We start from the raw sequence: 15,593 nt of genomic DNA on the forward strand, positions 1-15,593 counted from the left end.
TCCTCCCCCTGCCACAAAGAGAACACTGGGGCATCAGGATGGAGTACCACCATATCGCCATTATCTCAGGGTCAGAAGATGTCACCCCCATTGTCAGCTCCAAGGCTACAGCACAACAACAGTTCACAGGCCAAAGTGTGCCCTGTATCTGGGATCTGGACTGCACTGCTGGAAAAAAGTAAAGAAATAAAAAGCCTCTGTGCCTGCTTGTCAGCAGAACAGCTCAGCCTTCACCTCACTTTTTCCTTCCAAGTTTTCCTGTGAGAATCTGACTGGAAATCTAAATAAGTCTGCTAGGACAGATTGAAGGGATTTCCTAACTTTCTGGGTTTTGTGATTTGGTCAGGCAAAGAAGGAGACATGTAAAATGGAAGCTGAGCACCAATCTGCTAGATCCACCACATCTAGCAATTTCCCTTTTAAACACACACACAGAACGCTCTTTCTCCAATTATCTGGCTAATTCTTTATTGTTAACCACCCCTGGCCCCCTGGTATCAATTGCCAGTTGTCCTCCAGACATTGATATGACCAAACTGCATGGACACATTTCCAAACACACCCCAGGCAGAAAATACACCCATTACACATGAACCATTTCCTTGAGATGTTTTCAGCGTATTTGCCTATGGCTATTCACAGGAGCCATGGCAACTATCGTAGAAAAAAATACCAGCCTATATGATCAACAATAGCAGAACAAAATGGAGAGACACCCTCATCTGTGTAACTTGCATCAGTTAAAATGCATGAGTCACCTCCATGGTATTAAGAAGAACAATACTCAAGCAGATCATCTTTGATGGGGACAAACAAATCAAAACGAGTTGTAAAAGGGCTGCTACTATTGGGTCCAAAAGTATAGATGGAGCTTCAGGATGTGTAGACAAAATCTGCCTCTTGAGTGAGTATGAGTCCTGTCTTCTGGGAATACAAAGGGCTCCCACTACTTAGTTCATTCTTTTGCATGTCTGTTGACATCAAATGATAAGAGATTACAAGGTGGCAGAGGCCATGATGACATCAGTCCACACAGAGGATGCTAATATTTGCATAGCAGACTGTGGTGATTTGATAAGGCTGTTTGAGGCCAAAGGTGACAAGCCCAGGGACTGTGGCTGCCTGGAGTTTTAACCCAGCCTCCACAGGGGCTGAAAGGATCAATACTACACGCAACTTTAACCCACTTGATGAGTTAGCCTTCAGGAAGATCTGTATTAATAAGGATCAACAAACAATGTTCACATTGGCCTCACTGTTTATTCTGCCAAATCAGACTTTTCCTTAAAGGAGTTAGATTTTTGAGAATCATGTCATCAATACACTCAAATTAAATATAATGAAATGAAATGTACCCAGAAGATGTAGCCTACAAGAGCAAACACCATGTCAAATCCATTTTGGCATTTCCATCTACTCCCTGAGTGCTAACCCCAGCACTTGGTACACCTAAATGCTTGTTAACTTAAGGGCTTCTGTTTTCATTGACATAGGTCCCAAGCTGACTGCCATTTAATCCCTTGATGGCAACCCTAGCCTTCATTATGCGATGAGGAAAAGGACAGAGAATTAAAAGTCTCTGATTACAGAGTATTCCCATAGAATGATTTTGTCCTAAAAAGACTGTCTAGGACCATCTGGTGAGCAAATACAAACTATCAGGCTGTCCTCAACTCTATGAAATTCTCTCCACATCCTGAAAACCACTCCAGCCTTAGCAATCACTAGAAACTAAATCAGTTAGAGAGGAGGACACAAAGGAAGATTTACTTTTATAGTATGCTCAAAATCTTGGTTACACATTCTGCCAAGCCTGTTTCAGAACAACAAAAAGATGTTTTTAAAAGTAAAAAAGGAAGAAGATGAAAAAGAGAAGAGAGGGGAGAGGATAGCGAGGAAGGGGAGGAGGAAGATGGGGAGGAATAAATAGTATGGGGATGGGAAGAGTGCATCTGCAACACCAAGATCAACAACAGTTCCTTTTACAACTCTTCAAGGAAATCAGACATTCCCATGTGGACCTAATGTCTCTCGCCCTTTCAGCCAATCCCAAGGTCTCAGAAATCTTTGGGGGAGCAAGTCCCCTTCTCTCTTTCTTGGAAGAAGGAATACCTCTTCCCTCTCCAGGATGTTTCGGAGTGGATTTGCTTCCTATCACACCCTCTGCCTCACTTGTTCCCTCTGATCTTTTCTGATCCTTAAAGTGATGGAGAGATGACAGGTGAGGCAGTGCACGTGTTGGCAGTCACACGCAGTTATCTCGTCCATCATGGCTTGATCCCTCCTTTTTTCCCCAAGCTCTATTTTAGCACCTCCTGCTCATGAATCAAATGTTTTCTGCCTCTGAACCACATCATGCACCTGGCTGAAGCACTGCTTAGATTTCCTCTCTGGGGTATAGTTTGTGTGAAGCCCACTGAGTTGAAAGTCCTCCTGCATTTGCTCTTTCCGACACCTGGGAGGCAGAGCTGCCGCAGAGCGTTTTGTATTCTAGCCGCTAAACGTTGCAAAGTCAGATGGAGACAGAAAGTTCAAGGTCTAGCCACATTAAGCTTTGGTATCACAGGGCTGCACACTCTGACTATCGTGTGTGAGGCAGGAACGCCTGCTTCAGAAACCTTTTACATTTGAGACATAAGAACACCAAAATCCTCTAAGTCTTCCATTGTATTCATTTACCAGCCCCAAATCATAAATGCTGTCACAAAAACCACTTGCTCTGAGGCACTGTCCAAATGAAAGGGCAGAGTTTTCTTATGTTTTCTGGGAGCCTGAGCATGGATTCATCTCACTTACTGGCACAGAAAAGTGAGAGAGGTAGGGTCTGGGTTAGCATGTCCAGTTCATTGTTTTCCGAAGAGGCTACAGGGAATGATAACACCATGGGAATTTAGCTACGATACGGTAAAACATTTATCTTGGAATCCAAAACACAGAAACTCAAATAACAGGGTACTTCTCAAAGCCTCATAAAATGGTAGTTATGGGAGAGACAGTCTGCTAGAAAGAACCAAGGCTTTAGAATAACATGGACTGGAAAAGTGGAGATCGACACAGACTTGGGTACCTTCCAGCTGGAGGAACTTGGGGAATTCTCCTGCCCTCTCTGAGCTTAAGTTTCCATCTCAGCAATATGTGGTTGACACCATCTGACTTACCAGATTTTTGTGAAATTTATTAAATATCTGCTACATGTGTTTGAAAGTGAAGTGGAAGTGTTATTCTCTCAGTTGTGTCTGAGTCTTTGTGACCCCATCAACTGTAGCAAGCCAGCCTCCTCTGTCCATGGAATTCTCCAGGCAATAATACTGGAGTGGGTTGCCATGCCCTTCTCCAGGGGATCTTCCTAACCCAGGTATTGAACCTAGGCCTCCTGCATTGCAGGCAGATTCTTTACCATCTGAGCCACCAGGGAAGCCCTGTGTCTAGTTATAACTAAAGCACCATACATTTCTTAATGATATGCCTTACAAAAATCAAAGACAAGGATTTCTTCTGATGATGTAGTATTTGGTATCCTGAAGCACTCAGTTCAGTTCAGTCACTCAGTCATGTGCAACTCTTTGTGACCCCATAACTGCAGCACGCCAGGCCTCCCTGTCCATCACCAACTCCTAGAGTTTACCCAAACTCATGTCCATCGAGTTGGTGATGCCATCCAACCATCTCATCCTCTATCGTCCCCTTCTCCTCCTGCCCTCTATCTTTCCTAGCATCAGGGTCTTTTCATATGAGTCAGCTCTCTGCATCAGGTGGCCAAAGTACTGGAGTTTTAGCTTCAGCATCAGTCCTTCCAATGAACACCCAGGACTGATCTCCTATAGGGTGGACTGGTTGGATCCCCTTGCAGTCCAAGGGACTCTAGAGTCTTCTCCAACACCACAGTTCAAAAACATCCATTCTTCTGTGCTCAGCTTTCTTTATAGTCCAACTCTCACATCCATACATGACCACTGGAAAAACCATAGCCTTGACTAGATGGACCTTTGTTGACAAAGTAATGCCTCTGCTTTTTAATATGCTGTCCTGAAGCACTGCTGCTGCTGCTGCTGCTAAGTTGCTTCAGTCGTGTCCGACTCTGTGTGACCTCATAGACGGCTGCCCACCAGGCTCCTCTGTCCCTGGGATTTTCCAGCCAAGAATACTGGAGTGGGTTGCCATTTCCTTCTCCAATGCATGGAAGTAAAAAGTGAAAGTGAAGTCGCTCAGTCATGCCTGACTCTTAGTGACCCCATGGACTACAGCCCACCAGGCTCCTGTCTTCATGGGATTTTCCAGGCAAGAGTACTGGAGTGGGTTGTCATTGCCTTCTCTACTAGCAGAACTCAAAGCCTTCTTGAAAACCATATCTTGGAAAATCTAGGTAGACCAGATGGGCTCCTGCTTATTTTATTTGTTCAGTTAACATATATTTAACTGCTCACCAGGCTCCCCTCACCTTGCTGAGAACAAGTAAAGTTGACCGTTGAACAAGTTGAATTTAGAACCACCTGGTCCACTTATGGCTTCTCTGCTGTCTCAGATGGTAAAGAATCCATCTGCAATGCAGAAGACCCAGGTCTGATCCCTGGAGGAGGGAATGACAACCCAGTCCAATATTCTTGCCTGGAGAAAACCATCAACAGAGGAGCCTGGCAGATTATAGTCCGTGGGGTCATAAAGAGTTAGACATGGACTAAAGCAATTTAAGATGCATGCACAGGTCCACTCATAAGTCACATTTTCAATAAACACATGCAGTTCCACATATCTGCCATTGGTTGAATCTCCAGATGCAGAATGGTAGGTATGGAGGGCCAACAATGGGACTTGAACATCCATGAATTTTGATATCTGAGGAATCCTGGAGCCACTTACCTGCAGATACCTAGGGATGGCTGTAGGGGATGATACAGTCCTTCCAGTTTATAGGTTAATGCAAGATATGGGGAAATATATGGCAAGATTTTTGGACAAACTTGAAAATCTCACCTGAAGGTTATATTTTAGTCATAGTTATAATTCTGAGCATTGCTTATAGGAATTTATGAGTGTGATAATTTTTAAACCAAATACATAGATTTTTGAGATGATGTCAAAACTTGAAAGAGAATTTGTTAGGATAATTAAAATTTACTGAAAAATTCTAGGAGTGTAAAGAAAAATGAAACAGATTTTCTTTTCTATAATGATTGGATAAATATAAGAACTTACCCCCTATGTGCCAAACTCTGAGATACAGCTCAGTTCTAGGCAATTAAAACACTTAAGGACTGAAGAGGAAAATTTGGAAACTCATTATTTTTTATTAGCAAAACGAAAGGGATATTTTATGACATCCTGAGGAGACTGCCCTAGCCTTAGGGGAAGCTTAAAGCTGCACAGGAAGCTTTAAAGCTCTGCCCCAGTCTCCAGGTAGTCAGAGGAACTTTTCGAGTCTTACCCTTAAGGTAAATATTTCAAAAGACTCAGCCCTCCTTACTTGATTCTCACAATCTCCCATTAGTGAGAGGCCATTTTCTCTGAGACTCTTCTGAACCATGCATTTTAAACTGCTAAATCTGCTCTGAAATTTTGACTCAGAAATCCATGCTTTCTATTCAGTAACTCTTTCCCAGGGGCCACTACTCCCAGATCAGCTGAAGTTTCTACAATTATTGATCCATCTCAGGAAAGGTTGGTTTCAGAGCCACCTATCTGCCAATGCAAGTTCATGCAGAATCTTTATTAACTGCCCATGGGAGCACCACTGAACCCTTTTGAGTTGTAAATTTCATGCTTACAAGGATCTCTTCCTTTTCCCTAATTTCACATGCCAGCTCACCACCCTCCTCTTTCTTAGACCCAAGGCTGACAGCTTTGACTCTGTCCAGAGCTAAAGCTGAACAGCATGAAATATATTCAATTCTTGTCTCAGTTTTCCTAACGTATTAAGTCTGTCACCCTCTCTGAGTGTGTCCAGTCAGTATAACTTAGGTCTCCCTTTCTAATTGTTTGGGCAATGTGTCCTCTAGTTTCTTTTATCTTTGGGTTGTTGAAGGAATGGAAAGTTTCAACCCTTATTATTATAAGGCTGAGATCTTGAGCAGCCTTACAAAAACAGACAATGAAATTTGTGAGAACAGTCCAGAGTTGAACAATTTATATGAGACTAAAAATAGAGAATTTCATAGTATTTCTTTATCTGAGTGGAGAAATCACTATTAATAAATTTTATTTGTATGGGTTATTCATAGTCTTAGTTAGACATTAGAAACATAAATAGAAATAATACTGTGGATTATACAACTGGTCTTGAAACCAGTTGAATCAGCTTCAGAGTAAATGTAAACCCATTGGCTAGCTGAATAACCTTAGTATGAACCTTCTGCTCTTCATTTGTAAAATTGGGATAATTCCTTTCAACCCCATTTCAGTGTTGTGAGAATCAAATGAAAACACATTAAAAAGTGAATTGAAATGTGAGAATCATAACCAAATGGCGATTTAATACTACTAGATTCTGAAAATTTGTCATGATAAAAAGGGACTATATATTACCAGAAAAACACAATTTTCCTTTAGGAAAATCAGAGAGACTTGCAAGTTGTGGATGAGCAATAAAGATGCATTGAGTTGAAATCTGTGTCATTGGTAAATAAATTCTAAAACATTTAATAACTGTGCCATAAAAGTTCTTTAACCATTCACAGTATCTCTATTTTTTACCTACAAAATTACAATAATATGAGTATGTATTATATAAAATGGTTGTAAGAATTAAGTGAACTAACACAGGGGTGACACAGTACTTGGCACAATAGTGCAAAATAATGGTTTTATACATATTAATTCAGTCCCAGGGAAGGGACCATATAACTTCTTTTAAAATAGTACACTGAAGCAGTCCTAAGATGGTGGAGGAATAGGATGGGGAGAACACTTTCTCCCCCACAAATTCATCGAAAGAACATTTGAACGGTGAGCAAATTCCATAAAACAACTTCTGAACACTGGCAGAGGACATCAGGCACCCAAAAAAACAGCCCATTGTCTTCAAAAGGAGGTAGGACAAAATACAAAAGATAAAAAGCGAGACAAAAGAGTTAGGGATAGAGATCAGTCCCGGGAAGGGAGTCATAAAAGAGGAGAAGTTTCCAAACACTGGAAACCCTCTCACTGGCGGGTCTGTGGGGAGTTTTGGAATCTCAGAGGGCAACATAACTGGAAGGAAAATAAATAAATAAACCCCACAGATTATATGCCTAACGGCAACTCCCAGCAGAAAAGTACCCCCAGACACTCATATCCGCCACCAGCAAGTGGGGGCTGAATGGGGAAGAGTGGGTTGCATTGCTTAGGGTAAGGATCAGGCCTGAATGCCCTGAGGGCAATCTGAGGGAGCTAATGTGAGATAGCAACCTAAACTGTGGGATAGCCAGAGAGAGAGAAAGGAACAAAAAGAGAGAGAACTATCCCGCAAAAGCCTAACCTAAGGCACTGCCGGCTTGCTCACAGAACAAAGGACTGAGTGAACACCAGAAGAGAGCAGGCTGTGGACTGGCCCATTCCCTGCCAGAGACAGGGGGCAGGTGGGCGCCAGCCAGAGCCGGAAAGGGGCAAACTTGGCCCCAGAGATGGCATCCCCTACCAAACTGCAAACAGGCTTCCAGTTTCTAACCAAGACATCCTGGGATTCTGGACAGTTGACATCCGCTGGGAGGGTCGCAGCCAGAGATCAGCTCCCCAGAAGAGACACACACGGCATACTGGAGATGGGCACTCCCAGGGCCACCCAGGAATCCAAGCGGCTGGGACCCCGGAGGTGATAAGATGCAATCACCGCCTGCGGAGAGTGAGCTCGCAAGCACATGGTCACCTGAGCTTCTCAGACTGGGGAAGGGTACAAAACGCAGGCCCAACTGAGTCTGCGCCTTTGTGGAGTCTCCAAGAACCTGAACCTGAGTGGCTTAGACCTGGGAAGTGCAGGCAACCCAGGGCCCACTCCCTGCAGAGCAACCTGGAGCCTGAGCAGTGTAGACTGGGAAAGCACACACTCCGTGAGCAGGGGCAAACCCAGTGTGGCTGGGACACTGCGAGCACTCCCCATGTACACCAGCGATATTTGTTTGCAGTGGTCCTCCCTCCCTACAGCACAACTGAACAAGTGAGCCTAAATAAGACACCACCTTCACCCCTTTGTGTTAGGGCAGAAATTAGACATTGAAGAGACCTGCAAACAGAAGAAGCCAAATAAACAGAGGGAACAGCTTTGGAAATGACAGGTACAACAGATTAAAATCCCTGTAGTTAACACCGATTATGCTGAAAAGGGCCTATAGATCTTGAGAAGTATAAGCTGGAACAAGGAACTATCTGAAACTGGACTGACCCCACACTGCCCACAACAGATCCAGAGAAATTACTAGATATAGTTTTACTATTATCATTTTTCTTTTTAATTTTTAAAGTCCTATATTACTCCTTTTTCATTTTTATAGCCTACTATTACCTTACCTCCCCCCCCAAAAAAATACCTTATTTTTAAAACAAACTTCATATATATTTCTTATACTTCTTGTGATTTTGTTTGTTTGTTTGTTTTAATATTGTATTTTTGAAAGTCTAACCTCTACTCTAGATTTTTAATCTTTGCTTTATGATATTTGTTATCAATTTTGTACATTTAAGAATCCAATCTTCAGTACCCATTTTTACTTAGGAGTGTGATTACTGGCTTGATTACTCTCTCCCCCTTTCAACTCTCCTTTTTCTCCCCCAGGTCACCTCTATCTCCTCCCTCCCCCTTCTCTTCTCTACCCAATTCTGTGAATCTCTGTGTGTGTTCTGGGCTGTGGAGAACACTTAACAAACAGAGTACTGCCTAGATCTATCTCTTTCCTTTTGATTCCCCTTTTTCTCCTCCTGCTCATCTCTAAACCCTTCCTCTCTCTTCTCTTCTCTATGTAACTCTGTGAACTTCTCTGAGGGTTCCAGACTGTGGAAAGCACATAGGAAATTGATTACTGGCTAGATTGTTCTCTCCCCTTTTGATTCCCCCTCCTCTCCTCCTGGTCACCTCTATCTCTCTCCTCCCTCTTCTCTTCTCCATGTAATTCTGTGAACCTCTATGTGTGTCCCTTACTGTGGAGAATCTTTTCACCATTAACCTAGAAGTTTTATCATCAGTGCTGTATGGATGGAGAAGTCTTGAGGCTATTGTAAGAATAAGACTGAAAACCAGAGGCAGGAGGCTTAAGCCCCAAACCTGAGAACACCAGAGAACTCCTGACTCCGGGGAACATTAATCAATAAGAGATCATCCAAAAGTCTCCATACCTACACTGAAACCAAGCACCACCCAAGAGTCAACAAATTCCAGAGCAAGATATACCATGCAAATTCTCCAGCAATGCAGGAACATAGCCTTGAGCTTCAATATACAGGCTGCCCAAAATCACACCAAACCCATAGACATCTCAAAACTCACTACTGGACACTTCATTGCACTCCAAAGAGAAGAAATCCAGCTCCACCCACTAGAATGCTGACGCAAGCTGTCCTAACCAGGAAACCTTGACAAGCCACTCGTCCAACCCCACCCACAGCGAGGAACCTCCACAATAAAGAGGAACCACAAACTGCCAGAATACAGAAAGGGCACCCCAAACACAGCAATCTAAACAAGTTGAAAAGGCAGAGAAATACTTAGCAGGTAAAGGAACATGAAAAATGCCCCAAACCAAACCAAAGAGGAAGAGATAGGGAGTCTACCTGAAAAAGAATTCAGAATAATGATAGTAAAAATGATCCAAAATCTTGAAAACAAAACGGAGTTACAGATAAATAGCCTGGATTGAGAAGATACAAGAAATGTTTAACAAAGACCTAGAAGAAATAAAAAAAAGAGTCAACATATAATGAATAATGAAATAAATGAGGTCAAAAACACTCTGGAGGGAACCAACAGTAGAATAACAGAGGCAGAAGATAGGATAAGTAAGGTAGAAGATAGAATGGTAGAAATAAATGAAGCAGAGAGGAAAAAAGAAAAAAGAATTAAAAGAAATGAGGACAACCTCAGGGACTTCTGGGACAATGTGAAACACCCCAACATTTGAATCATAGGAGTCCCAGAAGAAGAAGACAAAAAGAAAGGCCATGAGAAAATACTCGAAGAGATAATAGTTGAAAACTTCCCTAAAATGGGGAAGGAAATAGTCACACAAATCCAAGAAACCCAGAGAGTCCCAAACAGGATAAACCCAAGGCAAAATTCCCCAAGACACATATTAATCAAATTAACAAAGATCAAACACCAAGAACAAATATTAAAAGCAACAAGGAAAAAACAACAAATAACACAAAAGGGGATTCCCATAAGGATAACAGCTGATCTTTCAATAGAAACTCTTCAGGCCAGGAGGGAATGGCAGGACATACTTAAAGTGATTAAAGAGAAAAACCTACAACCCAGATTACTGTAGCTAGCAAGGAGCTCATTCAAATATGAAGGATAAATCAAAAGCTTTACAGACAAGCAAAAGCTGAGAGAATTCAGGTCCACCAAACCATCTTTTCAACAAATGCTAAAGGATCTTCTCTAGACAGGAAACACAGAAAGGGTGTATAAACTTGAACCCAAAACAACAAAGTAAATTGCAATGGGACCATACTTATCAATAATTACCTTAAATGTAAATGGGCGAATGCTCCAACCAAAAGATAAAGACTGGCTGAATGGATACAAAAACAAGACCCCTATATATGCTGTCTATAAGAGGCCCACCTCAAAACAAGGGACACATACAAACTGAAAGTGAAGAGCTGGGAAAAAATATTTCATGCAAATGGAAACCAAAAAAAAAAAAAAAGCAGGAGTAGCAATACTCATATCAGAAAAAATAGAATTTAAAATAAAGGCTGTGAAAAGAGACAAAGAAGGACTCTACACAATGATCAAAGGATCAATCCAAGAAGAAAATATAGCAATTATAAATATATATGCACCCAACATAGGAGCACTGCAACATGTAAGACAAATGCTAACAAGTATGAAAGGGGAAATTAACAATAACACAATAATAGTGGGAGATTTGGATAGATCAACTAAACAGAAAATTAACAAGGTAACACAAACTTTAAAAGACACAATGGACCAGTTAGACCTAATTGATATCTATAGAATATTTCACTCCAAAACAATGAATTCCACTTTTTTCTCAAGTGCACACGGAACCTTCTCCAGGATAGAGCACATCCTGGGCCATAAATCTAGCCTTGATAAATTCAAAAAAATTAAAATCATTCCAATCATCTTTTCTGACTACGATGCAGTAAGATTAGATGTCAATTACAAAAGAAAAACTATTAAAAATTCCAACATATGGAGGCTGAACAACACGCTGCTGAATAACCAACAAATCATAGAAGAAATCAAAAAATAAATCAAAATATGCATAGAAATGAATGAAAATGAAAACACAACAACCCAAAACCTGTGGGACACTGTAAAAGAAGTGCTAAGGGGAATGTTCATAGCAATACAGGCTTTCCTCAAGAAACAAGAAAAAAGTCAAATAAATAACCTAACTATACACCTAAAGCAACTAGAAAAGGAAGAAATGAAGAACTCCAGGGTTAGTAGAAGGAAAGAAATCCTAAACATTGGGGCAAAAATAAATGCAAAAGAAACAAAAGAGACGATAGCAAAAATCAACAAAGCTAAAAGTTAGTTCTTTGAGAAGATAAGTAAAATTGACAAACCATTAGCCAGATTCATCAAGAAACAAAGGGAGAAGAATCAAATCAACAAAATTAAAAATGAAAATGGAGAAATCACAATAGACAACACAGAAATACAAAGTTTCATAAGAGACTACTATCAGCAACTATATGCCAATAAAATGGACAATTTGAAAGAAATGGACAAATTCTTAGAAAAGTATAACTTTCTCAAACTGAACCAGGAAGAAATAGAAAGTCTTAACAGACCTATCACAAGCACAGAAATTGAAACTGTAATCAGAAATCTTCCAGCAAACAAAAGCCCATGACCAGACAGATTCACAGCTGAATTCTACCAAAAATTTAGAGAAGAGCTAACACTGATCTTACTCAAACTCTTCCAGAAAATTGCAGAGGAAGGTAAACTTCCAAACTCATTCTATGAGGCCACCATCACCCTAATACCAAAGTCTGATGAAGATGCCACAAAAAAAGAAAACTATAGGCCAATATCACTGATGAACATAGATGCAAAAATCCTTAAGAAAATTCTAGCAAACAGAATCCAATAACATGTTAAAAAGATCATACATCATGACCAAGTGGGCTTTATCCCAGGAATGCAAGGATCTTTAATATCTTCAAATCTATCATTGTAATACACCACATTAACAAATTGAAAGATAAAAACCATATGATTATCTCAAAAGATGCAGAGAAAACCTTTGACAAAATTCAACATCCATTTATGATAAAAGCCCTCCAGAAAGCAGGAATAGAAGGAACATACCTCAACATAATAAAAGCTATATATGACAAACCCACAGCAAACATTATCCTCAATGATGAAACATTGAAAGCATTTTCCCTAAAGTCAGGAGCAAGACAAGGGTGCCCACTCTCACCACCACTATTCAACATAGTTTGGGAAATTTTGGCCACAGCAATCAGAGTATAAAAAGACATAAAAGGAATTCAGATTGGAAAAGAAGAAGTAAAAGTCTCACTATTTCCAGATGACATGATCCTCTACATAAAAAACCCTAAAGACTCTATCATAAAATTACTAGAGCTAATCAATGACTATAGTAAAGTTGCAGGATATAAAATTACACACAGAAATCCCTTGCATTCCTATACACTAACAATGAGAAAACAGAAAGAGAAATTAAGGAAACAACTCCATTCACCATTGCAACGAAAAGAATAAAATACTTAGGAATATATCTACCTAAAGAAACAAAAGACTTATATATAGAAAACTATAAAACACCAATAAAAGAAATCAAAGAGTACACAAATAGATGTAAAAATATACCATGTTCATGGATTGGAACAATCAATATAGTGAAAATGGATATACTACCCAAAGCAATCTATAGAGTTAATGCAATTCCTATCAAGCTACCAATGGTATTTTTCACAGAACTAGAAATAATTTCACAATTTGTATGGAAATACAAAAAAACCTCGAATAGCCAAAGCAATCTTGAGAAAGAAGAATGGAACTGGAGGAATCAACCTGCCTGACTTCAGGCTATACTACAAAGCTACAGTTATCAAGACAGTATGGTACTGGCACAAAGACAGACATATAGAACAATGGAACAAGATAGAAAGCCCAGAGATAATGGACACCTTATCTTTGACAAAGGAGGCAAGAATATAGAATGGAGAAAAGACAATCTCTTTAACAAGTGGTGCTGGGAAAACTGGTCAACCGCTTGTAAAAGAATGAAACTAGAACACTTTCTAACACCATACACAAAAATAAACTCAAAATAGATTAAAATCTAGATGTAAGACCAGAAACTATAGATCTCCTAGAGGAAAACATAGGCAAAACACTCTCCGACATAAATCACAGCAGGATCCTCTATGACCCACCTCCCAGTTTAATGGAAATAAAAGCAAAAACAAACAAATGGGACCTAATTAAACTTAAAGGCTTTTGCACAATAAAGGAAACTATAAGCAAAGTGAAAAAACAGCCTTCAGAATGGGAAAAATTAATAGCAAATGAAGCAACTGACAAAGAATTAATATCAAAAATATACAAGCAACTCCTGCAGCTCAATTTCAGAAAAATAAATGACCCTATCAAAAAAATGGAACTAAAGGAACTAAACAGACATTTCTCCAAAGAAGACATACAGATGGCTAACAAACACATGAAAAGATGCTCAACATCACTTATTATCAGAGAAATGCAAATCAAAACCACAATGAGATACCAGCTCATGCCAGTCAGAATGGCTGCTATCCAAAAGTCTACAAGCAATAAATGCTGGAGAGGGTGTGGAGAAAAGGGAACCCTCTTACACTGTTGGTGGGAATGCAAACTAGTACAGCCACTATGGAGAAGAGTGTGGAGATTCCTTAAAAAACTGGAAATAGAACTGCAATATAACCCAGCAATCCCACTGCTGGGCATACACACCAAGGAAACCAGAACTGAAAGAGACATGTGTACCCCAATGTTCATCGCAGCCCTGTTTATAATAGCCAGGACATGGAAGCAACCTAGATGTCCATCAGCAGACGAATGGATAAGAAAGCTGTGGTACATATACACAATGGAATATTACTCAGCCATTAAAAAGAATACATTTGAATCAGTTTTAATGAGGTGGATGAAACTGGAGCCTATTATACAGAGTGAAGTAAGCCAGAAAGAAAAACACCAATACAGTATACTAACGCATATATATGGAATTTAGAAAGATGGTGACGATGACCCTATATGTGAGACAGCAAAAGAGACACAGATGTATAAAACAGTCTTTTGGACTCTGTGGGAGAAGGCGAGGGTCAGATGATCTGAGAGAATAACATTGAAACATGTATATTATCATATGTGAAATGAATCGCCAGTCCAGGTTCAATGCATGAGACAGGGTGTTCAGGACTGGTGCACTGGGATGACCCAGAGGGATGGAATGGGGAGGGCGGTGGGAGGGGGTGTCAGGATGGAGAACACATGTAAACCCATGGCTGATTCATGTCAATGTATGGCAAAAATAAAAACCCCAAAACTACAATATTGTAAATAATTAGCCTCCAATTAAAATACATAAATTTTAAAAAATTAAAAAATACTACACTGAAAGGAAAACATATTAATCTCTCAAAAGTGGTTAAGTTGCTTATCGGTTTAAGACATAGTTAGGACTATTAGCTCCATAATTGTTGGGATTTAATCTATTCTGCTCACATTTTTTGTTCACCACAGGCACTCACCTGATAATGACTGCGTAAGTACAGTCCGTTTTTGTTTGCTTGTTTTAGGCACTAATAATATAAAATTTAATAAAAATTGATTCTTAACCTTGGGTAGTTATGGAGGGTTTTGACAAAAATGCAGGCCAGGTGTGAACTGGTCATTTAATTTTTAAACTATTTTCTTAATATCCACTTTTAAAAACTAAGATATAAATATCATACTGCAGTGGGCTCAATAAAGTCACATCCTCTCAAACTTCACAATGCGACCTTATTTGGGAATAGGGCATCAGATCAGATCAGATCAGTCGCTCAGTCATGTCCAACTTTTTGCGTCCCCATGAATCACAGCATGCCAGGCCTCCCTGTCCATCACCAATTCCTGGAGTTCACCCAGACTCACATCCATCAAGTCAGTGATGCCATCCAGCCATCTCATCCTCTGTCGTCCCCTTCTCCTCTTGCCCCCAATCCCTCCCAGAGATCAAATTGCCAACATTCGCTGGATCATGAAAAAAGCAAGAGAGTTCCAGAAAAACATCTATTTCTGCTTTATTGACTATGCCAAAGCCTTTGACTGTGTGGATCACAATAAACTGTGGAAAATTCTGAAAGAGATGGGAATACCAGACCACCTGATCTGCCTCTTGAGAAATTCGTATGCAGGTCAGGAAGCAACAGTTAGA

The sequence above is a fragment of the Bison bison genome, unplaced genomic scaffold (genome assembly GCF_000754665.1).
Source record: "Bison bison bison isolate TAMUID 2011002044 unplaced genomic scaffold, Bison_UMD1.0 scf7180017864145, whole genome shotgun sequence".
Classification (NCBI taxonomy): Eukaryota; Metazoa; Chordata; class Mammalia; order Artiodactyla; family Bovidae; genus Bison; species Bison bison.